A 27,488-nucleotide genomic window follows, 5' to 3' on the forward strand; every position below is an offset into this window, starting at 1 on the left:
TACAGCCCACTGCATTCCTCACCATTTCCTATACAGTACTGTCTAGGGATGATGGGAGTTGTGTTCCAATAACATCTGGAAGCTCAGACTTTGCCTGTCCCAATTTAAAGTGTTTCTAGGTCACCTTTCAGAGAATATACCCACCCAAGGTAGCTTACATGGCCAAAAAAACCCCACAAAAAACAATAAAGCCCTATAGTAAAAAATAGCCCAATACTGTAATAAAACAGCAAAAATTAAGTGCATCAATGAATACCAGTAGTAAAAAAAATCTATTTGATGGAGCAGTATAATTTAAAATTAATCTTCAAATGCAAGCAAAGTCCTATATAATAAACTAAGGAAAAATCCACAGAAAATAAGCAAGTTTTCAGGGTTTCTTAAAAGCTTGTCAAAACAGCACCTCCTCCCATAGCTGCGGAGCCACTGAAAAGGCTGCTCTAATATTATGTGCTTATTCCCACTGTGTACACTGGAGATGGAGGACAGATATTGTCCAATACACATACATACAAACATATTAAAATACACCAAGGTTTCTTTTCTAAATAAATCTTAACCTGGAATTTCAAAGACAGACAGAGGCAGGGATAAGTCAAGGAGAGTTCTGTTTCAAAACAGAAACATCCTGATATCCAGTCTGGTACCTGACTGCTAGTCATTAAAAATACAGCATCCAACCCATTAGATTTGCCTCCTCATCCAAAGGCCTCAAGTTATCTTGGACTACAACTTCTACCCTCCCACCCCCTGGCCATGTTTTCCAGAGGTAATTGGGAGTTGTGGCCTGACACAGGTGGAGAGCTTCAGGTGAGGGGAGACTGAGTTAGACTGTGACATAATCATGCTCATTAATGGTTGTAACTTAGATGGCAAATGCTGGTCATTCAGGTCCACAAACACAAAGTTTTACCTTTCAGCTATCTCAGGGAACCTGAGCAGCATCAGTACTCTGACTGGGTTAACAGAGATGGGCTACCTTTTAGTGGAATTCCATCATAACATTACTATTGCCAGTAGCAATCAAAATGAGATGGCTGGGTATGAAGAGAATCACAACAGCCCCCTCTGGAAAGGTGGCAGGACAAGAAACATTTCTATTAAAGTCATGAATGGTTTTAAAATAAAAATCTGCCATCACTACTTCTCATACTTTAAGCACACTGTACTTATATTCATGTATCATCTTTCCATATGTTACTGGTCTTTAATGCAACTGATGAAATTAACATGGGGGACAAGTATGCTTCCATATCTACTGATTTTCTTCATAAGAACTCTAAATATGAACTTGAACAAAATGAGTTAAAAATGCCCCACTATTTAACATAAAAGTGGCAGGATTGCTTGAAGGCTTCCGCATGCATGAGAAAGACTAGCACATGGCAGGGAAGTGTGATGTGTCTAAACCAGCCTCCTGGTTTCTGAGCAGGTTTACTACGTACAAAGGCACTGTACATAGAAAATCCCCCAAAGAGATTAACTTGCACATGAATCATGGTCAAAAACAGTAAAAACACTGCAAACCAGACTAATGTTCCCTCATTGTTTCTGTTGAAAAAATGGCATTTTTGATCAAGTACAAGTTGAGTCTAGATGGAAGTTGATCACAATTTAGTTCAACTGGAGACAATGAGAATTTAAGATATTCAATTATTTCACAATTTCAGTGGGAGTCATGACTAACTAATGTCTTCTAAATCTAATGCTGTGTATGGAATCATTACAAAACAGAACAAAAGTTCACATTTTTTGCAAGCTTATTGAATGGTGCATTAATGGAAAGACTCCTGAAGTCATTTTTAATCTGTAACACAAAAGTGGAAAGATAATGAAGGAGGCAATACCCGCAGTTTATCACAAAACGTTTAAGTGAGACCAAAATACATTTTTCCTTAATTCTGAAAGGGAAATGAGGAAATAGTTAATAGGGTAGAAACTTGGGTGAAGAGGAAATGAATCCATTAACAATATACTGAAATTAAAACCTACCAGTCTGTGAAAGGAAAGCATTCAATGAAAACAGAGGTCCCATATTTTAAACAAAGCTATTTGTAAATAGTTCTTTTAAATGTACTTAAAATGCACCAAAACCAGACACACACCAGACAAACTGCTAGACAGTTTTATCAAGCAGAAAATAGAAGACATTCCAAGCCCAGCTGTGCCATGTTCTGAAAAAAATTAACAAATGGGCAAATTCAGTATTATAATAAACCACAAGTTTTGTAATATTAATCTCCTTTTCTTACAATATTTCAAGGAATTATATCTATGTATCTATAGTTGGGGTGAAGTGGGGAAACTTTAGTTTTTCTAATTGAATTTCTAGCGGTTTTACGAGTTATAAAAAAGCAATACAAAGAAATAAAGATGATCCCACAGAGAAGAGATTTAAATAACAAAGCACCATCTAGTAAAAATTCAGGAAACTATAAGAGAACCAGCTGTTCATTGTCAAAATTTCAACTGGGCAGCATATTTAATGTTTGATTTATACACATTAATAGTGGTGTAGTGGTGCGGATTAAACCGCAGAAGCCTCTGTGCTGTAAGGTCTGTAGATCTTCAGCTGTAAGTTCGAATCTATGTGACGGAGTGAGCGCCCGTCGCTTGTCCCAGCTCCTGCCAACCTAGCGGTTCAAAAGCATGCAAATGCAAGCAGATAAATAGGGACCACCTCGGTGGGAAGGTAACAGCGTTCCGTGTCTAAGTCGCACTGGCCACGTGACCATGGAAGATTGTCTTTGGACAAAATGCTGGCTCTATGGCTTGGATACGGGGATGCGCACCGCCCCCTAGAGTCGAACACGACTGGACAAAAATTGTCAAGGGGAACCTTTACCTTTAGTGCTCTTATAAAAATATCCACACGAAAGCTGTTTCATGAAAAGGTGTGGCATTGCCATTGAGTTTTCAATGATTTACTCCATGGCATTGCAAACCTGAGCATCTTCAGCAGTAACATGACTGCAAACAAATAAATTAGCCAAACTTTGAGGGACTGGATCATTTAATACTGTACAGACAGGTATATGGTATGAATGACCAGCATTAACTTCAAATAATCCAATTATGAGTAGAAGTATCATTTAGAAACCTACTTCGCCATCCAAAAAAACAGTGGGAAGCACAGCGCTAGAAATAGGTTCCACTCATAATTTTCTCAGCTAAGATTTACAGCGGCATCCAAATAATCTTTCGTTTTCTGAATGAACTGATTAGAAGCAATGTGCCCAGAATCCAATAAAAGACAAGGTATTACATTTTTAGATTAATGCTTGGGCTTTTACCAGAATTTATTATTAACTATGGACTAATAAAATAGAAAACTGCTATGAAATCTTTCCCAGAAAATGACAGGAAGTTCTGCTATTGTGGACAGCTCTAAAAGTTAGTCATTTTTATATATCCAGCCATCTGTGGGAACACTACATTGTACTATTTTCACTCATCATGCATCCTAAAGCAAAAGGTACCTCCGTTCCAAAAATAGCATGATGCAATTCGTACCCATCTTAGCTATTAGATTATTAGGAACGTACCAAGTCATCTCTGCACTTTGCCTATAGTGAAATGTCATCCCTCCTGCCCACTTCATTCCAGTCCTTTTCCTGTACCCTTAAAAGCAGAGGGACACATGCACGAGATCAAGCTTAAACCTGTGACAGAAAAAGCACTCCTTTATTTCTAACACATTAGGCTGCTGTAAGAGCAGTTTATACCCGTAACATATCAGTGGACTGGTAAATCAAAGGACTAAAACTATATAACTCAAAGAAAATAAACATTTTCCTAACAGTTTTGAGCTTTTAAACATTGTCTTCGACTAATATATATATGCTGCCGTGGGTCCTTTTTAAGGAGAAAAGCATAGTAAAAATATTTTCAATAAACAATAAATAAATAATCACAGCATTAAAACAACTTCTCTCCACTTTATTTACCTTCATTTAACAACAAAGCAAATAAATACAGTACTATAAAATAATTCTGTTTTAATTTTTTAAAAAAATATTGACATGTTTCTTTTTCAGCTATGGCCTTCATGGAGACCATTCATTTTCATGTTTTTATATGAGTGCAGCATCCCTAAAACATCTAGTCTGAAAAGCTGAACTGATTCATAAGTTCAGTCCTGTGTGTGTGTGTGTGTGTTTAGTCGTTTAGTCGTGTCCGACTCTTCGTGACCCCATGGACCAGAGCACGCCAGGCCCTCCTGTCTTCTACTGCCTCCCGGACTTGTGTCAGGTTCATGTTGGTTGCTTCGCAGACACTGTCCAGTTCAGTCCTATCTTTGGTCAAAATGGCAAAACCACTTTCTGAAAATGTTACTGCCTAGGTTTGTAAGTACCATTTTCGGTGGCTGTCTTGCGAGGAATCCATCCCAGAAAACACCGGGGAACCATTTTATTTACCCGGTGGCCATTTTGAAACCGCCGATCAGCTGTAGAAAAATCGTCGTTTTGCAAAGAATCAGTTCGCAAAACAGGGAACCAATCATCGCAAAGCAAAACAAGCCCATTTAGATCATTGTTTTGCGATCGCAAAAGCGATTGCAAAAATGTCGTCGTAATGCGGTTTCGTCATAATGTGGGGCAATCGTAATGCGAGGCACCACTGTATGCCACACCATGTGTACAAAAGAAGATATGGCAAATGAATGAGATTACTCTATTGAAGTAGCCCACTTCTGGACAAAACAGTCTAAACATTTTAATTTGTTTTAATTTTATCTACATTTCACATATGTCCATAATTTTATATTGTGCAATGCTCTGACATGAATAAAGAAAGATCACAATCTTTGGTACAAAAAGTCTTTCCCACCCCTAACTCCATATTATTGATGTAACATATATAACTGATAACTGATCATAACGCTTCGTGTCTCAGATGCAATGGGCTAAGTCCCCTCCCCAAATGTATATCATAATAAATCTGTTAATCTTTACAGGTATTACAAGATTCTTTGCAGTTTCTGTTATAACAGAAGTGCATGCCTTTCCTTGTGGGATTTTTGTGAGCATAGAAAAATAAATACTGTATTCTTTAACCATTAACATATATTTAGAGGAGTTGTATTATTTTTAAAAAAGCATAAAATTATCTCATCTTTGGGAGGCCTGCTAAATCGTACATCAAAATACTGTAAGAAATTATGGTAAGGTTGATTTATTGGCTATTTGGGATCTTTAGATAAAAGCACCCTGCTCTTTACACAATGTACAGAGTGTACTATATAACAAGGAACAAAAGACAGGATGGAGAATAAATCACATACTGTTCTGAACATTTGGGTAATTGCCTATAAAAATATCATTACAGTAACGTGGCTAGAAAAAGATCAATGGGAGCACATTTGTTACATGTTAGAAGTAGGTGTTTCATCATCCTTAAATATTGGTGTAGGATATTAATGTGAATACCCAGTGTGGTGCAGCAGACAAGAGTCACGGACTAGCACTCAGAAGATGTAGGTCCAAATCCTCAAGAAGTCATGGAAACTCATGGAAAAGCCACTCTTTAAATATCCCACTTATCTTGAAAGCCTTGTTAAGGTTGCTGTAAATCAGTTCCAACTTGACAGCACATAGCATAAAAAGAAGAAAAAATTAGCAAATGTGACTTAACCGTAAATGACATTACAACCCTATGCAAATAGGCAAAATAATCCTGAGGAGGAGTTGTGAGATTGAATAGAAGATCACCTCTAAAGCCTTCCTTAACCTGATGTCCTCCAGATATACTGGACAATTCCCCAAATCTTCTAGCCAGCATAACATGGTGTAAGATTCTGTGATTTGTACTCCAACAAATATATACGGGCTCGAGACAGGAAAGACTAACCAATGCTTCCAGGTCAAGGCACCCGTGTATGTATGTGTGTGTGAATGCTTTTGTAAGTGCATACACACACATGATCCTACCTTTTCCATAATGGTGCTTTCTCATTGTGGTGGTTCTATTCTCCTTCAGTGGTTTCAGTGAGAATGGAAATATATGTCAGTTGCAAGTGAGAGTAGGTAATCCCACACTTGTCAGGTGAATTAAGGTGATTTGGATCCAACAGATGGAAGACTGCGCCTGTCTTGTCCTGAGAAGCCAAAGTTTCTAGGCTTTGTATTGGGTGAAAAAACAGCCATTTACAGTTCTCTGCCCAAGAAGGGGAACTCTATGCTAAATAACATAGTTTGGGACCACGTCTCTCTCAAATTGTTAGCTCTTCCTATTCAATTTTTTGAAATCAAATCTACTCACAGAAAAGCCTTCCAGAATTTCCTCCAACAACATTTTCAAACTTTGGAAAAATGCACACAAAATAAATGCTGCTTTCAATAAAAATAAAATCTGTACTGAATTGGCACAGAAAGGACCTGGAGGAGAAAAAAGGTAGAAGTTCACACAGACGTGACAGTTTTGCCCATGGCTACTCCAGGCATTTCAAGGTATTTGGGGCTAAGGACAGGGAAGACAAACCCCTTTCCACCATTCCTAATGGAAGAATTCTATTACCAGGTATCCCCCACTGACTTTCACCCACAATAATTATTTATTTTTGGATGAACATGCTGGAGTATAAAATAATGAATGCACTTTTTCATACATGTGAAATTAGGAATCACTTAGTTCAACGTGAGGATGTTTTGGCCTACAGCTCTACCCAGCATGACTACCACTCAGGAATATTTTGAAGGCTGTGTTTCAGAATGTGTAGAGAGCCAAAAATCCCTTTATCTCTGATTTCCTGTTTTGTTTTGTTTCTGCAATGCACTCAAAATGTACACTAATGATTTTACACTGAAATACAAACAAATCTTGCCAGTGGACTGCAAGTCATGTTATGTTTGGCAATGAAAACATTCCTCAAGTTAGTGTAATGACAAGTCTTTTAAAACAAAGGAAGCTTGTCTCCCAGTAATACCCTAACTGAAGTACTTTTCAGTCATAACTTATAAGTCAAACTGAACAAACAAAGCCCTAACAATTTTGTCACACAAATAAACAAAAATCCCACCTTCACATAATTCATGGAAAGCCTTTGATGCATTATGAAATATGACCATGTGGATCTGCCACAACTGAATGACAGGACTATATATGAACAGAAGATGATTTCAATTAAAATTTTTAGCTTGATACATCCACCTGTTGGTTGAAGAAGCAGTTCTATGTGTAGAAATTGTTATGAGCAACCAATTACTGATTTTTCTAGTAACATTAACTAATTATGACTGATTTAGAATTGTCTCAAGCTGTCATTGTAATTGCCATCTGTCTGATAAACCTACTTATTCTGAGTATAGTGGTGCCTCGCTTAACGATTACCTCGTTAAACGATGAAACTGCTTGACAATGAAGTTTTTGCGATCTCTTTTGCGATCGCAAAACGATATTTAGATAGGGAAATTTCACTTGACGATGATCAGTTCCCTGCTTTGGGGACCGATTTTCGCTTTGCGACGATCAGCAAATAGCTGATCGTCGGGTTTCAAAATGGCCCCCCGCTGTGTTTTAGGACGGATTCCTCGCTTTACAGGCACCGAAAATGGCCGCCCCTATGGAGGATCTTCGCTGGATGCTGAGGTATTTATCCCATTGGAACGCATTGAACCGGTTTCAATGCATTTCAATGGGCTTTTTCGTTTTGCTTGACGAGGATTTCACTTAACAGCGATTTCAACGGAATGAATTATCCTCGTCAAGAGAGGCACCACTGTACCTTGTATTTATTTTATCTTTTGATATCACACTGTGTATTTTATGATGCTTTTGTGTCTTCTTTCAACAAACATCCGATCTCAGAGAAGGAATTAGGAAATAACTCAGTTTGGTTCAGTATAGCTTATGACTATGCAAAAGCCTTTGACTGTGTGGACCACAGCAAACTATGGCAAGTCCTTAAAGAAATGGGGGTGCCTGACCACCTATCTATCTCCTGAGAAATCTATATGTGGGACAAGAAGCAACAGTTAGAACTAGACATGGAACAACTGATTGGTTCAAAATTGGGAAAGGAGTACGACAAGGCTGTATATTGTCTTCCTGTTTATTTAACTTATATGCAGAATACATCATGTGAAAGGTGGGCCTCGATGAATCCCAAACCGGAATTAAGATTGCCGGAAGAAATATCAACAACCTCAGATATGCAGATGATACCACTCTGATGGCAGAAAGTGAGGAGGAATTAAAGAACCTCTTAATGAGGGTGAAAGAGAAGAGCACAAAAAATGGTCTGAAGCTCAACATAAAAAAAAAAAACTAAGATCATGGCCACTGGTCCCATCACCTCCTGGCAAATAGAAGGGGAAGATATGGAGGCAGTGACAGATGTTACTTTCTTGGGCTCCATGATCACTGTAGATGGTGACAGCAGCCACAAAATTAAAAACACTTGCTTCTAGGGAGGAAAGCGATGACAAACCTAGACAACATCCTAAAAAGCAGAGACATCGCCTTGCCGACAAAAGTCTGCATAGTCAGAGCTATGGTTTTTCCAGTAGCGATGTATGGAAGGGAGAGTTGGACCATAAAGAAGGCTGACTGCCAAAGAATTGATGCTTCTGAATTGTGGTGCTGGAGGAGACTCTTGAGAGTCTCCTGGACTGCAAAGAGAACAACCCTATCCATTCTGAAGGAAATCAACCCCAAGTGCTCACTCAAAGGACAGATTCTGAAGCTGAGGCTCCAATACTCTGGCCATCTCATGAGAAGAGACAACTCCCTGGAAAAGACCCTGATGTTGGGAAAGTGTGAAGGCAAGAGGAGAAGGGGACGATGGAGGGCGAGATGGTTGGACAGTGTCACTGAAGCTACCAACATGAATTTGAGCAAACTCCAGGAGGCAGTGGAAGACAAGAGGGCCTGGCGTGCTCTGGTCCATGGGGTCACGAAGAGTCGGACATGACTTAATGACTAAACAACAACAAGCTTATGTATCAGCTCAATCAAAAAGGAAATTAAAAACTTCACCCTAGGTGCCAAATATAAAGCATAATTTAGGACTGGAAAATCCTGAATAAATTGTCCAAAATGCCATCCCAGGATGCTAATATCACTGGTTTATGTAATAGTGAGAAGAGCCAGACAAGCTACTCTTTGGCAGTGCCAGATGGGAGATGATGCCTTCAGAGGAACTGATCCAGGAGCTACTCCCATTTTTAGCAAAGCTGCCCATGGCTTTTCAGAAGTGCTTCTCCAGCCAACACAGAATTACTCCTAAATACAATTATGCCTAGATCATTTTTCTTTGGTTTGGCAGGGAATTCTCATGTGCTGTCATGCATATTTGAACAAATAAATGCATTTTTATACCACCGTTTTAGACAGACAATGACTTTTAAATCAGTTTGAGAGCCAGTGTGATGTACTGTACTGCTAGAAATGTTAGACTAGGACACAGGAGATTTGGCCTCAGATTCCCCACTTGCCAGGAAACGTCTTTGATGACCTTGGGCCAGTCATAGTCTCTTAGTCTGACCTATCTTACAGGATTGTTGTGAGGATAAGGTGGAAAGAGGAGATGCAGGGCTCACTGGAGGAAATGCAGCGACTAAATTAATAAAAACAAACTTTAGAACACAATTCTACTTTGCTTTTTACTTGAGTCTCAAGAGCCATCCACTGGAAACTGGTGCAAAAGACATGAACCGAGTATGGAAGAATTCTGACCCTAGGGATTTGTTCTGAGTATCAAAACTACATTCACAGCCCTTTCAACAAAAATTCACTTCTGTCAGCTTCAGCTGTATAATGTGAGGAAGATGTCACTTGGTTGTTGCCACTGCTAAACAATTGGGACTCATAAATCCACTTCAAATCACTCAGAAATCTACTAGAAACATACTATTTTAGTTTGTTTTCACCTGTTTGTATTTTCCAGCTTTGTCAATCTTCTTTATCCTGCCCTTGATTCCTTTTAAAAAAAAACTGTTGGTGGGAATGGCAACAACTCCCAAAGCTAAGGAACAAAACTGTCCCTTGAACCTAGTAGTCTAACATCTACACTGTTTTGATTTCTAAATTGCTACACATAATTCCAATCTTACCAGTGTATAACCAAAACAAAGGTTAGTCAAAACCCATAAGATTTAGATGTACCCAAGAGTCCTCATTAGCAAGTCAATTAAAGAGTGGTAGCACAAGCTGCTGTCATACACATAAGCATCAATTACAGAACTGCACTACTGACAGGGAACCAGTCTCCCCATATTTACTTCCAGCTATCTTTAAACAGTTACATTATGTACACAAATATATATCTTGAGCATTATTGTTCCTGGTGTTTCTGCTGGAAGCTTTTCTTCTTCTTTTTCCATTTCTTGCTTCTCTGTAATCATTTCTTTCTTTCTGTTTTAATTTAATAAAATATTTTGCTAAAGAATGGGTATTTGCCCAAAACAAACAACAATAACACCACCTACCAGAAAATGCAAAGCATAGTCGTATGGTGGCTAAAAATGTGTTGGGCAGGTTCTGTCTGCACAATAGGAATGAAGTCATGATCAGTGGCAGACTGCTTCTTATTAATGACAACCTTTTTCAGTTTTGGGGGGACATATCACTTTGAGTCATTGCATGCTAGCCATGCATAACTGAGAGTCAAAAAATGTTGCTCTTTAATTAATGGCAATCTGCCTCTGAAGACAATACCATTCCCTTAGGACAAAACTACAAAATAGATACTGTAATTCTGATTCTTTTGTCTAGCACTCTGCCAGTGACACTGAAAGCTGCCCAGCTCTAAAGTATTGGTGACTGTCCAGAATAAGATGCCGTGCAGTACCTATCTTGTGCTAAAGGTCCCTGCCTAATTAGTGAAATTTTCCAACATTTTGGAGTGAACATGGCAAGCCGTTAATTGAATATTTTAAATATTTGGCAATAACAACTTCTACATTTCTTTCACTAAATAAGGCTATATTCACTTCTCAGGTAAATCACTCTTTAATCCAGAATTCTATATCAAGGTTACAGGTTTTCTAGTCTTCTCTGCATCTCAAAGTGACCTATTTCCAAAATCAGGGATTCCCACATTAGTTATACAGCCAACATCACAGAACCAGTAACCTTCTCCTATCTTAATTATGTATTTTCCCCAGTAAGTTGAAAAAATTTGTATAATTTTTCCAAGGAAAAAGAACTTCAAAATGAATGAAAAATCTTGCAAATGTTCAACAACATTCTTTAGTGATTCAGATAGTTGCTATCTCAAATTATACTGGTCTACAATTTTTTAGAAGTTGTCTGCTTCAGAGATAAAATGTGCTATTATTATGTATTTTGATGTGCTGAATTCAAAGATGGCTATTAAAACAACTGATTGGTTACTGTTTCCAAGATAAGCTACAGATCAAACCTGGGACATTATAAGTGCATGGACTGTATCATGGAGAATGTAATCCCCACAGTTATGCACTATGCTGTCATTGTTTAACAAACAATAATGCCAAAGTGTTTTCATATAGTTAGCATAGTCTCTATCTTCTGTTTGCTTGATCTTAAAATCTATTTGTTTTCTTGAATTTTTTTTTTATTTATAAAGCTACATCCCCCAGTTTATCAGGGTTTAAAATGTGATACAACAAAGCCAGCTTTTTGGCCTAAGTCTTACTGGTACTCTCAGCCATCAGCTTTAGACAGTGCAGTTAATTTTAGCAACCTATTTATCTCCATATATTTTATTTTCAGCCAGTAAAAGATTGAAATGCCATGTATTGAGAACATACAAGACTGAAGTCCAACCTCAGTCCTCATGATCAGTATGCTCCATAATTTCTCTCCAAAAGCATTGTGAGATTAGGCAATACTGTATTAGGAATAAAGTATGCATAAAACAAGAGTATAAATGGTGTGAGGTGGGACCCATACAATCTTTTAAATGCCTTACTTCAGAATGTACATCCAGTGACTATGAAGTATAGTACATTTGAGGTATAGACTGGTAGATTTACCACATCCATAGGCCAAAATATCCATAGACTTTTCCTCTTCATTGAGAAGAATTCACTGAATTCTCAAAATCTACTGATTTAAATGACATCCCTGCTTTGAAATCCTGGAAGAATCATTCCATTCTTCACATAGACAGGTGTTTGTATACATAAAACAAATAGCCCAAAAAACCCCTCCCCACAATCTCTGCACTTGTGTGGTTACGTTAATCTCTTCAGAATAGGAATTAATCTGATGTAAATGCATGTCTTCATTTGCTATCAACTCAAATTGCTCTAATCGGCAGTACTTTACTCTCTCTCTCTCTCCCCCCCCTCCCCTATGGCAATCCCTCCCCTTCATTCCAGCAATCAACTAAAGTGAGGAGACAGGATCTTTTTATGGCAAGGAAATGAGCGTATTGGCATTCTGACAGCAGAGCTTAATCTGGAATTAAAACCTGAACATCGCTGAAATTTTGCTCCCTCTTTTAGTGGTATTCCCTTCCCCCTCCATTCTATGAAACTTTTCACTTGAAGAAGCAGCCCCCATTTTGCACAAAAGCTGTCACCATGGATGACATTCCAACGCTTAGTCTTGTTTTGGTTTAGGTTTTTTTGTTGTTGTTCAGATGAGCTGTGAACATACTGATGTCAAACATTTGCTTTCCTAAAATAGCACTACACATAGCTTAGAAGGGCAGAAGGTCACCACCGCAATAATACCACAAAGGGCCCACAGAACTGCTTTATGATTGCAGCAGGAGCCTGAATTCAGACAAGCTACAGATGTCTTTAGAAGCTGCAGGCAAAAGTTGGAAGGAATGCAAGGAGTGGAGCTGGAAATTAGAACTAAATTCTAAAACGGTCACATCAATTATATCTTGGAATAGAATATATTTCTCAATAATATATAAATTGAGAAATTTAAAAACTAATAAAATTATTATAATTATGCATGTAGGAGTGCATACAAAGGAGGTATGCAATCTTGGTCCAAAAGGTGTTTTCCCCTCCCCCTTCCACTATCCTCCTTAAGAATTTGAAACCCATGTAGTTTAATCCATTCCTGCACAATGGCTTTAAACCATGGTACAACAGTAAAATTAATGCAGTCATGCCAGGAAATGTGGAGCAGACTAATTTTAGTGGGACACACTTAATTGTCATCTCACACACTCATCCAAACTACAGTAATTGGAATGGAAACAGAATTTAATTGGAGTTCTTGTTCATCCCAAATGAAAAGCAATTCCACAGCATTAAAATCTGACAGGGTGATATGTTGGGAATGCTGAATTTGCTACTACATTAGGGAGAACATTTCACAGCATGCTGTTAATGGGTTCCTACAAGCTTGTTGTTTTGCTGTTTTCACTGGACATTTTGAGCTCATTCTCTGGCAATTAATAAAAAAATGTACAAGTTATTACAGGATCATATTTTGAAAAATCATGCTATGATTTCTACTGGTTTTGATACGTCAGAATGAAGGAATCGCTGACGGTGTATGGAAAACATATACATTGTCTAGTGCACTAGAACAAAACGGGAAAATAAAAAGTCCCCAGGCTGTTCTCAGCTTCTTCAAACACACATCTCTGCAGAAGCACATTGTAATACACAAAAGCTCACATTAAAATAACTCCATTAGTCTTTAAAGTGCCTTCACATTTGGGGGAGGGGTTGCACATGATGAAACAGACTGACACAATTACCTCACTGAAAACTTCAGATACATAGAACCCGATAAAATTTCCTTTAATTACATATCTTAAGCAGAACTGAAACAGAATTCAAGCCAGGGGATTCTGGGACAGATAGTCCAAAAATTAAAGTTGCCAACCTCAGCAGGCACTCAAAGGAGACAAACATTAAGAAACAACGTTATAATATCTCAAGAACTGTCTTCTGTGGACAGCTCCATGAAAAATGCATCCTACCAATGAAGCTGAGATCACACATTTCCTTCAGCTCCCTGGAGTTCCTTATCATACTCTGCTATATATTTCTGATTGCCTTTTAAAACAGAGATTAAGATGGTGCAGACAAAAATGCATTTCCAGATGCAAGTGCTTTTAGTCTACTGCTTCTTCATTTATTCTGGTCTTGCCTCTTCCTTTCACCGCAGCTTTCAGAAATCCTCTTAGCCTCAAGCCTTCTTTAAAAGTTGGAACAACCTCAGTTTCTGAAAAAGTATGAAGGACTGCAGAATTCTACAATCCCCTCTTCTTTGTGCACTAAAACTGAGAACCCAAACAAAGCAGCTTTCATGCCATGGCAATGTAAGAGAAGTAGAGGATGAAATAGGACAGATGAAGTTCTAGAATTTTTAACCTACCAGGATTCTTTTCAACATATTTTAAACACACACATATCCCTTTTGTGACTAACTCCAGTTTACTGCCACCAACTTCCAAGATTCTATTTTAACTTGTATGGCTTTTTCAAATATTGTCCCCTATACTTGCTTTTCTTTAAAAAAATTAAAAAATAAATCCCCAGTGTTGTATCTTTCTGATTTGTGCACACCCTATTTGGAGTGTGGACTAGCTCTGTAATTTGTACTACATACCATTTCATTAGCTGACTTTCCTGGCAGCAAAAAGATGAAGCAGAGAGTTGCCAAGAGGCCTGTGAAGAGCTAGGGAAACGATGCAGAACAACATACATGGTTTGCCAGCAACAAGCGTCCAACCACAGGGAAATAAGTCGCCCCCCCTAGTCGGATGGACTTTTATTATTATTTATGCAGCATTGTTTGTGCACATGGCATTTTACACAGCACTGTAGGCAAAGGCACCTAAATTCAAATTATAGCCCAAATTAAAGCAGGTCCATTGAATCAATGTTGGTATAAAGCCTACCAGTTTAATGGGTTTGCTTTAGTTGGGGCTAGCAATTTGGTTTTAGACAATGTAGGAAGGGCTGAACATGAGCTGCATGTTTATTTAAAATGTACAATGAGTAACAAAGATTATGCCTACCAGCATAGTATTATGGCATTGTGCAACTTGTGTAGGCATTCTCATGGCAGGTGAAGGGTGTATTTTCTTGATGCAGATCACTGATTGTTCAAGGCAATGTTTGTGGAAGTGGTACACTCCCACATTACTATTCTGAAAGGACCTTCTGTTCAGTCTACGCTTAAAAAGGTACTGTACTGACCTATGGCACTAAGCCAGAGATAGGGAATCTGTGACTTGTCAAATGTTGTTGGATCTCAGTATCCATCATCCCTGCCCATTGATTGGAACTGAGAAGGCTGCAATCTCACAGCGTTTACCAAAATGTATAAATATCTCAATATATTTCTTCATATATTACATTTGCAACTCATCTCTCCTACAGTGTTCTCATAGATTTCCTTCTCCTCAATTTAATAACAATAATATGAGGCAAGCCAGACAGAGCAGTGAATCCTTGAACCTGGATAGCCTATATCCTAGTCTAACACTCTAATTCCTACACCATGCTGTTCTCAAAAAGGGGGAAAGAACCAGAGATTTAAAAACTTAGCATGTCAGAGAAAGCAGAATGGACAGAAACATTACTCTGAGCAAACAATTTTTTTGCTTTCATATTCCACCTTTCACTTTTGCAGATCCCAGGATGGCTTAAAATATGAATTTAAAATTAGGAGCCACTAAAAAACACTATGGTAAATTACAGTATTTAAAGCATTATCAAGTAAGTTATCACATTAAAACAAACACAGACTTAACACAACTTTAAAACTCTTCAAACACAACAAAAGGGAACAGTACAATGCTTACATTTTTCTACAGTCAATCAGTAGACAAGGGAATATCTACATAAAAAGTCTGCCTCTCAGTGGAATGACAGCAGGGAGGGGACCAGCCTAGCCTTTCGCAGGAGGGAGTGCTATGGCCTGCGAAGAGCATCTTTCATGTCCTCACCTAACAGGCCCATGGGGGTGTTAGGACAGAAATAAAGAACCCTTTTGAAGATCTCTTGTTACAGTCAGGTTCATAAGGGAGACGGGATCTTTCAGATGCTTCAACCCAAGCCAGAGAGTTCTTCAAAGGTCATAGCCAGAACTTTGAATTGTGCTTAGAAACAGATCAGTAGCCAGTGCAACTGTTGTATCAAATAATTTCCATGCTCGCTATACACCATCTCTGATCAACAGCCTGGTATTTTGGAGACACCAGAGATTCTGAACACTTTAGACAGACCAAGAAAGTTTGGTCAGTAAGGCTAAGTGGTGCAATCAGACACCTGATCAGACACACCACTGAAATGCAACCCAACATCTTGTAACTTAGTGGCAATTAGCTTCAGGAAGTTACGTGAAACCTTACACAAATACTAACATGATTTGGACCATTATGTTGAAGCTGGTTCCGTTGTTTACTTTGAAACAGAAAATGGAAAAAGGCAGTCCTTCTTTTCTCTAGCCTCCAACAGGGACATACTGAATGAGTCAAATTCCATCTAAGTATTTCCATATTCCTTCAATGCAGATGATCAAGAGAGTGACAAAAATAGATTATATGTTTATGCATCACAGATGCCAAATGCAGTGACTGCATGATGCTTTTACCAATTGAAGAGGAATGTAGGGTAATATGAAGCAGTGCACTAGAGATTAAGCTCTCTAAAGCTTACAATGTAGCTCCTTCTTAATTATTTCATTCTGCAAAGCAAATTACTATTTCCCTTATTATTACAGTGTACAATGTAACAGTCGTTCTCTTTCTTTCTCTCTTTTCAGCCTGGAAAATCCAGCTTTTGGAATGTGGCAAGACTGGAACATTCATAGTCAATGCAATTGTTCCACCACGACTAGATAGGCGGGATATAAATTAAATAAATAATAATAATAATAACACTGTGTAACGGTAACATTCTATAATGTGACTAGGCATCTAATATGTATATGCTTAGTTTAAAGAATGCCACATCTACTGGGGCTAGCACTGCCCTCCAATGCAAAATGTTAAACTCACCTGCTGCAGTTTGGTTACGTCTCCACATGTCATTTTTTGACAGACCTACTAGACTTAAAACAAGTCACTGAACATTTTGTGCATCTTCAAAACATATTTATATTTGAACAAGGAATGGAGACATAGGGAAATGCCAGCATTATAGTGGAGGGGACCGTCCTGAAACCGAAGTCTTGTTGATCTCTGCTTTGGGTTATCTGATGATAGATAACTGTTTCCCTTTCCATTATTTATTAATTAAAATATTTGTGTATGTGTGTGTTCTGTGCTGTTAAGTTTTATTTTTAATTTTATAAGTTATTTATTTATAAGTCTGGCTTATAAGTCACAACTTACAGCAATCCTATTAGGGCTTTCAAGCTAAGTGATTTAAGGAGTGATTTTACCAGATCCGCTCCCCTGGGAAGTTTCCATGGTCAAGTGAGGATTCAGACCATGTTCTCCAGAACCCTAGCCCATCACTCTATCCATTACACCACACTGGGAATCCTAAAATAGTTAGGATATATGCACCAGTCATATTTAGGGTGGTTTAGGTATCTGGTTGTAGAGCCAGAGGTTAGCAGTTCAATTCCCCATTGTGCCTCCTGCAAGTAGAGCCACGCCATGTAGTCATAAGAAAGCTGCACAATCCCCAGGAGAAAGGACTCGTAAACCATTTCTGAGTATTCTCTACCTAAAACACCCTGGAAGAGGTTGCCATAAGTCACAATTGACCTGACTGCACACAAAATTATTATATCATGTCCTATATCCAGAAACCTCAGAGTATGACAAAGACAACAGAAATAAGTTAAAGAAAGTACAAACCAATCTAAACAATTTAAAACAGCTCTAGGGATTTATGAAGATAAATTATTCTTGAGTTTATAGAGACTAAAACAAAGGGAAAATAAAACTCACTATTCAACAAAACAAAACCGGGTCCCCTATGCTTAGGTGAACAGGCAAGTCTTAACTTGGTACATAAATGACACCAACACTGGCATCAGTCTCACCTCCAAGACTGGTGGTTCGCTCCCCATTATGGCCCCACAAAGAAATCTGAATCTCTGCTAGTTTGGCTAGAAACACTGTAAACGCATACTGTGAGTACAGAAAGATTCAACAAAAGAAAAAGCGCACCGGTGCAGAATTTGATACAGAGGACAATTTCATATGTGAGTTGTCTCACATTATTAATAAACCATTACATCTTTAAAATAATACTTTGTTCACATATTTCCTTACTTTCTAGTACCTCAGCACTGACATTTCACTGAAACCAGTTTTCCCTCACAGCTGCACCGAGAAACCTCTCAGAACAGGTTCCAAGTTGTCATAAAAACTGGAAAATAGGATATCATGGTTTTGGTTACTCTTTTGAAACCCAGGCTTGTTAGTTAATGCCTAGGATGAACAGGCCAGGAGAGGGGAAAGAACATGCCCATTAATCAGGAACCAAATCATCTGTGCTTTATTGCTGTGAGAAAGGAATCTCCAAGGCCAGAACCTACTCATTGGTACAGCAATGCTTCCCAATCTTGGGTCCCCCAGTGTTTTTTTTTATTATTATTATTATTATTATTATTATTATTATTATTATTATTATTATTATTATTATTATTATTATTATTATTATTATTATCATCATCATCATCATCATCATCATCATCATCATCATCATCATCATCATCTTATAACAAACAACATTCAAAGGAATACAGATACAGGGGAACAAAAGGAAAACACAGGGAAGTGTACAATAATACAGTATATAGTATAGTCATGCCCCGCATTACGTTGAAACCGCATTACAACATTTTTGCGATCGCTTTTGCGATCGCAAAACGATGATTTGAATGGGCTTGTTTCGCTTTGCGATGATCGATTCCCTGCTTCAGCAACCGATTCTTCGCAAAAACGACGATTTTCCAACAGCTGATCGGCTGTTTCAAAATGGCTGCCGGGTAAATAAAATGGCTCCCCGCTGTTTTCTGGGATGGATTCCTTGCTGCACAGGCACCGAAAATGGCTGCCCTATGGAGGATCTTCGCTGGACAGTGGGTTTCTAGCCCACTGGAACGCTTTGAAGGGGTTTCAATGAATTTCAGTGGGCTTTTTATTTTCGCATTATGATGTTTTCGTTCTACAGTGATTTCGCTGGAACGAATTAACGTCGTAATGCAAGGCACCACTGTATAGTCTTGGCTCCATGGCTGTGTTACAATACTGAAATCCATAACCTATGCTCTATTTTCTACTCATGTTTGTTCTTATTATGTCAATTTTTTTTTTGTTTTTGGTTTGTTTGTTTGTAATTCAGTTTAAGTCCTGATACTGTACCAAAGTTTTTAATTGTGGATATTAATTCTCTAATCGATTCCTCCAAGTTTTCTAGCAATAGCACCAAGTCATCAGCATAAGCTTGTAGTTTGTATTCCTCTCCTTTTATTATCAACCCCCTGATTCTGGAATTTTGCCTTATTTGTCTGTTTAATATTTCTAGTGTTAAGATAAAAAGTAAAGGTGATAAGGGGCATCCTTGTCTTGTGCCTTGTTCAGTTTGGATCTCCTCCGAGATTTGGCTGTTGACCTTAACTCTTGCTTTTGTTGTGAATAAACTGACTCCACTGCCTGAAAGAAACTTCCTTGAAAGCCCATCATCTTTAATTGGTTGAGCATAAAGTTCCATTCATATTATCAAAGGCCTTCTCTGCATTTAAAACGATTAGCATCATTTGCTTTTCTGGATGGGCTTCATAGTACTCCAATATATCTATTACTGTATGTATCTTTATGTATCATTAGAATTAGGACCTTTTTCAGCCTGTTAGCCAAAATCAAGGGGAAAATCTTATAATCCACATTTAACAGGGAAACTGGTCTGTAATTCTTAATTTGATTCCTTTGAGTTCCTGTGTTATGTATTAGAGATATATGGGCTTCTTTCCATGACTCAGGTATTTTTCCACCTGTCTCAATAGCTTCTAACCATTTTTTGAAACATGGGATCAGTTTTTCCCAGAAAGCTTTATAGTATTCTGCCAGTAATTCATCTGGTCCAGGCGTCTTGCTGTTTTTCTCTTTTTTCCATGCTTCCATGATCTCATTCATTGCTATAGGATTGTTTACATTTTTTAACTGTTGATCTGATAACTTCCATGAGAGGGTTCTTTTGAAGAATCTTTTTTGTTGCTGCAAAGGTATTTCTTTTTTCTTGTACAAATTGTCATAAAATTTCCGGGCTATTTCTTTAATTTTTTCCTATTTGAAGCTTTCCTCCCCTTCCTTATTTAAAAGCAAGCTGATCATTGAGTTTTCTCTTTCTTTTTTAATCTTACATGCGAGCCATCTTCCTGGCTTATTCCCATTTTTATATCTAAAATACAAATATAAACATGTATTTTATATTTACTATTTTTAGTACAGTATTTGTTTGATCCTTTTTAATACAGTGGACCCTCGACTTACAGATGGCTCAACTTACAGACGTTTCAAGTTACAGACTTCTCTGGCCGCAAAATACAGGTTCGACTTGCAGCTGGAGAATCGACCTACAAACCAGAAAAAACCCAAAATGGAACAAAAATGGAACAAAAACGGCTGGTTATGGGATTAATCGGTTTTCAATGCATTGCAGGTCAATGGAGACTCGACCTGCAGCTACCATTCAAATATGGATTAATTCTGGAAGTAGAGGGTTCACTGTATTTTTAGTATTTCTGTACTTTCTGTGTTTAGTGTTAAATGTTGTCTTAATTATGTTAGCTGCCTTGGTTTTTATTAAAACAGGGTAAAATATTTTAAATTAATAAATATATACATTTAAAAAAAACAATGAAATTTCAGAATAGTAAGCCATGTAACCTGTCTAAACTATACAAGGATTATTTGTTTCAAGATCAGTTCAAACATATGCAGAAATATATCTATATCATCTTTTGTCCATGCAAACCCCAAACAGTGGGAATCTGTCCTTATTATTTCTTAACAAAGACATTACACCACTGTTATGATATCCTAAAACAGATCTCAACAGAATTAAAGTAGAAGAAAGATTATGCCACACTGTCTTGATTATTGCTGTGATGATATCAGAAATACGTTATCAAAGAACATGAGACCAAAGGGATACGAATGCATGAGCTATAAAGATAGAATCTTTAAATAATCAACTACTTTATGAATGTAGTCCCAGACAAGTGAAGCACTTGAAATTAAGGCTACAAAATGTGTGCTCTATCATCTCATTCAAAAATCTGCTTTTAAATGTGCGTCTAGGCTATTCCATAGGGTTCTCAAAGCCTTGTAACCAATGAAAATGACTGGTAATCATAAATTCTTAGCAATATTTCCAGCCTCCATCAGAATAATGCTATTATAGTGTGTCAGCTTTAATCTATGGGTGACATTACACATGGCACTAATGAAATTATTACACTTGCTTTGTTTTTGCTTGAACTTCTAGAGATAACAAGGAGTCTGCTGTGGCACACTGATATGTGTGCATTTCCTTCAAAGTCCCCCAACCTCTCTGTCAACTTGGAAATGGCTATCTAGCAGTTTCCTCATGGATCCTATTCTGTATATTGATGGGATACAACTTCCCCCTTAAGCTGGGGAAGTTTACGTCTTCAATTCTGATCCAATTAAACAGGTCCTCCACTTCCTCTGAAATCTATGCTATATACATAAACCTAACAATAATTAAGATAGACATGGGGTCCCTTCCAGCTCTACAATTCTGTGAGTCTTGTCTTGCGTACAAGACTACCATAGCATTCCCTCAACTGTATATATACTGGCTCACAGAGCTTAAGAAGCGTTGATGTAGCTCACCACAACATGCTTTTTCAAAATGGCCTGAACTTAAATCTTCCTGTACATTTGGTTCACAAGGTTCCAGTTTTCAGCATCCTGATACTTTGCTTTCATAGCACTGAAATTTCTGGATGGAAACCAGACCTTGAAAAAACTGTAGAAAATTAAGGGTGGGGATAAGCAATCTAGGTTAACAAATATTACACATGTGCTTAAATCGAAATAAAAGGGCTAAATCCATGCTAGTTACGATTAGAGTAGCCCTGCTGAAATTAATGGCATTTACTTTGCCTGCGATTTACAAGTCTGCATGATTTGCAGTGCCTCTAATCTAGGATTTAGCCCAAAGTCGCTACTTAACTGCAGAAATATGTAACTCCTACAAATGTTAACTTAGGCAACAAGTAATGCATGAAGTACTTAAACATTCGTGCACTGATCCATTTTTACAGAAAAAAGGTTCCCCAAACATAGTTTCATTATTGCAAATGAACACAGACAGTTTTTGTAAGGGGCATCGTTAATATCCATTCTGTCACCCTAGATACAAATATATGATACATACACTGTGTTTCCCCGAAAATAAGACAGGGTCTTATATTAATTATTGCTCAAAAAAAAAATAAAAAAAAAATCAGGGCCTATTTTCAGGGGATGTTTTATTTTTTTCATGCACAACAATCTACAGTACATTTATTCAAATACAGTTATGTCATCTTCTTCTAGTTGCTGCATAATGGTGGAGGGCGGAGTTCCACTTAACTGGGACTTATTTTTGGGGTAGGGCTTATATTACCAGGATCCTGAAAAATCATAGAGCTTATTTTCAGAGAAACAGTATATAACACAACACATATTTTGCCTTCCATGGCATTTTTAACCTTGCTACTGACAAGGGAGTTTCCTAGTACTTACCAACTGAAGAACAACTGCTTTGTGTTTTTGGCAGCATGGTGGCTCCATCCCATTTTCAATGTGTTCATACCTTGCAGAACCCCAGCCTTTAGACTGGAACATGATTTTGAAGGCCAATTAGTTTTAAAAGGCATCTGTATCACCATTTTTTCCATCAGTACTCCATACATCTGCCAGCAGTAGGGAAAAAATACTAGAGGAATCAGAGAAACTAAACCACAAGCACACATTCCAGTGGCCTTAAGATCATACGCATTCAGAACAGGCATGATTTTGGCATACAAACACACAAGGTTTAGAATCTTACGCTTCAGCTTTCATCGGGGCCTGAGGGGTGCACACATATGGCCAACAGACTCACTGATTAATCTGGTTAGCAGCCATTGCTTGCTTTGTTTCTTTGTCTACAGATTTTTACATTTGTTAGATTCCCAAGGATCCATTCTACTGAACATCATCCTCTCATGCAATCCTTTTTCTAGAAATTCCCTCCTTCTGTATTGTTCAGTAAAGAATGGTGCAAAAAGCTATATTGCTATCTGCTTGCCACCTCAGAGATTATATATACGTATTCTCTTCCCAGGGTACTGAACTTGAGTTTGGAAGGGGGGCTTATGGTTTCGAATTGTTCTCATGTCAACTGATCTCTCACCATATTGGGCCCATGCCAGATTTGTATACATGGAAGCTTTCAGCACTTTCCTCAAGCAACACAGGGGTAAAAAAAAACATTTCCTTTAGTCCTTATGGATCTTTGAAGAGGTTCCAACTGCTGACATCTTCATTTCAAATCAAAACCACTAAGAACTGGAAAAGGGATTGTCATGTAATTTTCCACCTTGTTACAAAAACATTTCCTCATAAATAAAGACAAATGAAGAAAGTGGGCCTTCAGAACCATGTATTTAATAGGCTGGGGAATTAACTGCATGATGCTCTCAAGTGTTGTACATTTTACCAAGGAACACTGTCTTTGTTTTCACAAAAGATCTGTGACCATGCTCTAAAAGGAAAATGCAAAAAGATTTATTACATCAACATGCCATAGACCTGAGAAACTACAGGTCAGGAAGTTTAACATCTATTCTGGATAATCTGACAGAAATAATAATTTTATAGCAGATAAAATTATTAAGCACATGGAAGAACAAGTTTTGCTAAGGAAGAGTTCTCTAGCACTAGCTGTTTAAAGTTATCTGATCATCAAAGAGCATGTAGGTGGTGTGATTGAACAGATGCTATATACCTGCTTATGAATAAATCCCCCCACTGAAAACTTCTAAGCAAACTTAGCAGAAAATCTGTACATATTGCATGCATTATGTATGTATGGGATGACTGTCCAAAAGCTAACTGGCTTCAAGGTATCAATAAAATTCTATATTAATGAGTGGTAAGTCATTATGGACGCTTCCGTACTGGTGTCCATTCGTTAAATACTAACATCCAATATTTGGAACCATTATTATGCTGAAATCCTGTTCATTTGTACTTAAAAGAAAGTCAGTGTGCTGAGTGCTACTCTTTGCAGAAGAAAACTATTCGGACAGTGGAATTATGTTTTATAAATAGATGGAATCTAGTCAATTCAAACACAATAATATTGTTGCATTGCATTTATATGCAGTACAGTTATCTGGGTAGAAACATATCACCAGCACTATAAATCCTCCTCCATCACAGAAAGAAATAGGAAATCAGACAAGGGTGGTAGCAATGGAATGCCTGAAATTCCCAAGTGTGATGGGACTGCACAAAACATTTCTAATGCTATGATTTCTGGCTACATATTTATAAACAGGTCATAAATAATCCATTTACTTTGACTCTTTATTTTCACTTTGTCTTTCATCTGTCCTCCCATCTTCCTTTGCCCACAAGATCAAGAAGACTGTAATGACATTAACTTAGGCACTTTGAGGATGTAGCTCTGAAATTGCTAGACAGCTCAGTTGTTTCAGTATCTGACTGCGCAACCACAGGGCGGGAGTTCAATTCCCCACTGTACCTCCTTGACAGGGGCTGGACTCGATGATCCACAGGGTCCCTTCCAACTCTGCAGTCGTCATTTAGTCATTTAGTCGTGTCCGACTCTTCGTGACCCCATGAACCAGAGAACGCCAGGCCCTCCTATCCTCCACTGCCTCCCGTACAGTAGTTGTGTCAAATTCATGTTGGTTGCTTCGCAGACACTGTCCAGCCATCTCATCCTCTGTCGTCCCTGTCTCCTCTTGCTGTCACACTTTCCTAACATCAAGGGCTTTTCCAAGGAGTCTTCTCTTCTCATGAGATGACCAAAGTATTGGAGGCTCAGCTTCAGGATCTGTCCCTCCAGTGAGCATTCAGGGTTGATTTCCTTTAGAATGGATAGGTTTGTTCTCCTTGCAGTCCTGGGGACTCTCAAGAGCCTTGTCCAGCACCACAATTCAAAGGCATCAATTCTTCGGCGGTCAGCTTTCTTTATGGTCCAGCTATCACTTCCATACGTCATGACAGGAAAAACCATAGCTTTGACTATTTGGACTTTTGTTGGCAAGGTGATGTCTCTGCTCTTTAAGATGCTGTCAAGGTTTGCCATCACTTTCCTCCCAAGAAGCAGGCATCTTTTAATTTCGTGGCTGCTGTCTCCATCTGCAGTGATCATGGAGCCCAAGAAAGTAACATCTGTCACTGCCTCCATATCTTCCCCTTCTATTTCCCAGGAGGTGATGGGACCAGTGGCCATGATCTTAGTTTTTTTGATGTTGAGCTTCAGACCATTTTTTGCACTCTCCTCTTTCACCCTCATTACAAGGTTCTTTAATTCCTCCTCACTTTCTGCCATCAGAGTGGTATCATCTGCATATCGGAGGTTGTTGATATTTCTTCCGGCAATCTTAATTCCGGTTTGGGATTCCTCCAGTCCAGCCTTCCGCATGATGTATTCTGCATATAAGTTAAATAAGCTGGGGGACAATATACAGCCTTGTCGTACTCCTTTCCCAATTTTGAACCAATCAGTTGTTCCATATCCAGTTCTAACTGTTGCTTCCTGTCCCACATATAGGTTTCTCAGGAGATAGACAAGGTGGTCAGGCACTCCCACTTCTTTAAGGACTTACCATAGTTTGCTGTGGTCCACACAACCAAAGGCTTTTGCATAGTCAATGAAGCAGAAGTAGATATTTTTCTGGAACTCTCTGGCTTTTTCCATAATCCAGCACATGTTAGCAATTTGGTCTCTAGTTCCTCTGCCCCTTCAAAATCCAGCTTGTACTTCTTGGAGTTCTCGGTCCACATACTGCTGAAGCCTAACTAGCAGGATTTTGAGCATAACCTTGCTAGCGTGTGAAATGAGTGCAATTGTACGGTAGTTGGAGCATTCTTTGGCACTGCCTTTCTTTGGGATTGGGATGTAGACTGATCTTTTCCAATCCTCTGGCCACTGCCGAGTTTTCCAAACTTGCTGGCATATTGAATGTAGCACCTTAACAGCATCATCTCTTAAGATTTTAAATAGTTCAACTGGAATGTCATCACCTCCACTGGCCTTGTTGTTAGCCAGGCTTTCCAAGGCCCACTTGACTACACTCTCCAGGATGTCTGGCTCAAGGTCAGCAACTATATTGTCTGGGTTGTCCGGGATATCCAAATCTTTCTGATATAATTCCTCTGTGTATTCTTGCCACCTCTTCTTGATGTCTTCTGCTTCTGTTAGGTCCCTCCCATTTTTGTCCTTTATCATGTCCATCTTTGCACAAAATGTTCCTCTAATATCTCCAATTTTCCTGAACAGATCTCTGGTTTTTCCTTTTCTGTTATTCTCCTCTATTTCCTTGCATTGTTCATTTAAGAAGGCCCTCTTGTCTCTCCTTGCTATTCTTTGGAAGTCTGCATTCAATTTTCTGTAGCTTTCCCTATTTCCCTTGTATTTTGTTTCCCTTCTCCTCTCTGCTATTTCTAAGGCCTCGTTGGACAGTCACTTTGCTTTCTTGCATTTCGTTTTCTTTGAGATGGTTTTTGTTGCTGCGTCCTGTACAATGTTACGAGCCTCTGTCCAAAATTCTTCAGGCACTCTGTCCACCAAATCGAGTTCCTTAAATCTGTTCTTTACTTCCACTGTGTATTCATAAGGGATTTGGTTTAGATTATACCTGAGTAGCCCAGTGGTTTTTCCTCCTCTCTTCAGTCTAAGCTTGCATTTTGCTATGAGAAGCTGATGATCAGAGCCGCAGTCAGCTCCAGGTCTTGTTTTTGCTGACTGTATAGAGCTTCTCCATCTTTGGCTGCAGAGAATATAATCAATCTGATTTCGATATTGCCCATCTGGTGATTGCCAGGTATAGAGTCACCTCTTGTGTTGTTGGAAAAGAGTGTGATGACCAGCTTGTTCTCTTGACAAAACTCTATTAGCCTTTGCCCTGCTTCGTTCTGAACTTCAAGGCCAAACTTCTCTGTTGTTCCTTTTATCTCCTGGCTCCCTACTTTAGTGAACTCTGCAGTACTAAGATGATAATGATTATATAATAACTTGGCTTGGGCTTTCCTTCTATCTCCAGAGCAAAGTTATGTATGCTGTTCATTGCATTCCTGATATTTATAAGTCACCCACTCCACAAAGCTGAAAGTATTCCCTGCTTTGTTGCAAGGCACATCATACTTCTGACCATATACATTTCAGAAGGCTCACAAAACAGACTGACAATCAAGTTTCTGTCTTAAATATTCCTAAACCTGGTAAATTTAGAACCTTACATGAAAACAATTTAGTCTGCAACCTATTTTCATATACTCACAAATAATCCCCCTTGAATTTAATGGTAGCTATTCACAAGTAAATACAAGTAAATACATAAAAGATTGCTCTATTAAATAATAATAA

The 27,488-nt window shown here is 38.3% G+C and overlaps 1 protein-coding gene and 1 long non-coding RNA gene across 2 annotated transcripts in view; both read right to left on the reverse strand.

The window, feature by feature from the left end:
- The window catches only part of RNF150 (ring finger protein 150), a 126,218-nt gene that overhangs the window by 67,309 nt on the left and 31,421 nt on the right, over positions 1-27,488 (reverse strand). The window lies entirely within an intron of this gene.
- On the reverse strand, positions 19,968-27,474 carry LOC144589623 (uncharacterized). The gene is made up of 2 exons (XR_013545862.1): positions 22,628-27,474; positions 19,968-22,515 (listed from the first exon to the last, which is right to left on the reverse strand). It is a non-coding gene; the product is annotated as an uncharacterized LOC144589623 (long non-coding RNA).

Source organism: Pogona vitticeps, chromosome 5 (genome assembly GCF_051106095.1).
Source record: "Pogona vitticeps strain Pit_001003342236 chromosome 5, PviZW2.1, whole genome shotgun sequence".
NCBI classification, from domain to species: Eukaryota; Metazoa; Chordata; class Lepidosauria; order Squamata; family Agamidae; genus Pogona; species Pogona vitticeps.